Source organism: Aegilops tauschii, chromosome 3, assembly GCF_002575655.3.
Source record: "Aegilops tauschii subsp. strangulata cultivar AL8/78 chromosome 3, Aet v6.0, whole genome shotgun sequence".
NCBI lineage: Eukaryota > Viridiplantae > Streptophyta > Magnoliopsida > Poales > Poaceae > Aegilops > Aegilops tauschii.
The window spans coordinates 610,703,234-610,704,923 of NC_053037.3; positions in this window are offsets into that span (position 1 = coordinate 610,703,234).

Below are 1,690 nucleotides of genomic sequence, written 5' to 3' on the forward strand. Positions count from 1 at the left end.
TCCTTTCTTTTTGAAACTTTTATTCCATTTGACTGGTTGAACGGTTGTTTTTTATAGTAAAAAAACAAATGGCTCTGCCCAAGATTTTTATGGTTAACGGGCCGGCTTGTTGAATAATTAGTGGGCTTTCTAATTCTTCTATTTCTTGGGCCTGATGTGCTGGTAGACAACATCATCAAGTTAACAACTATCACTGATTCTCAAAAAAAAAATTACTGCTAAAAAACAACTTAACAACTATTAGTAACACTAATTTTTTTATTATTATGAATATTGGTGGGGCACACTGTTGGTTGCTGTGTAAAGTATGTGTTTTGTCCTAATTTGAACCCCAGCTAACTGGTCTGCATGATCAGAACATTCAGATTTTGTACTGTGTCTAATTAGTATCGTCTGTAGCATTTCAGGTATTAGGGTCTGTTCTGGCAACCTATTTAGCTGTCTATCAAGCACACATGTGGACGGGCGCACCTCTAAGCCAATTGTCTGTGCTTGTGCTTGTATCATCTATGATCTCGGCAGTTCATAAATTGCTTATTTTCTTTTCATGTGTAGCATTTTCTAACACTTGTTACTTCGTATAATAGGCTGGAATACAAAGAAGTGGTAGATGAATAACAGATGCTAGGCCGGAATACAAAAGAGTAATCTATACCTATACCTACTAATAAAGCAAGGTATGTTTCGCCCATTTTTTCATCCGTTCACCGCCAATTTTTTTTATATCCGAGGTGGTACTAAATTCTTATGCATTTGTCTGCTAGAATTTTTTTCATACGTGGGCCGTGCGCTGTGGCCCAGCGACGCCAGCCCACTAATTTTTCTGCCCACACAGCTGTGAAAATTCTATTTTCCGCGCTGGGTGACAAATAGTCGGAGTTTCATACAAGACAACAATAATGGGCTGGCCCATTTTTTTCTGTATTTTACTTCTATTTTTATTCTCCTTTCCCTATATCTTTTTTCACTTCCAAGTTTATTTTTATTTTATAATTTAATTTATAAATTAAAAACTAAAAATTCTAAAATATTGTTCAGAATAAAAGAAAATTTGGAAAATGTTAAGAATTCAGAATTTATTTTGCTATTTTGAAAAATAATCAAAACTTGCAAAAAAGTTTCCATTTTTTCAATTTTTTATTGTTTTCAAAATTGTTCAAGATTTCTAAAAAGAAAATGGAATTTCAAAAAATGCTCCAAATTCAAAAAATATTCTTGTTTTAGTGAAATTTCCAAATTAAAAATAATGTTCGTGTATAAAAGATACACATTTCCAAAAAACCTTATGTTTTTTCAACACATGTTCCTGTTTTAAAAAAATGTTTACAAATTCAAATAATGTTCATATTTTTATAAAAAGTTGGTGTTTTCAGAAAATGTTTGTGAATTTTAAAAAATGTTCCCTTTCATATTTCGTTCGTGTTTTTTCAAAAGTGTACATAATTTTCAAAAAACTCTTCGGGATTGAAAAAATTGTTTATGTTTCCTAGAATATTTAGAAGTTTCATACGTTAAAATCCTCGATTGAAAGGAAGGGTGGATTAAATAACTCATGGGCCTTCTGTGGCATACGATGACGTAACAAAACTCTTAAATACCCTCAATGAATGAATATAAAAAAAGTGGATTGATTCCTTCAGACACGGCGAAACCGAGAAGCTAAATGTTCGTTTTTCATGTGCACACAGGA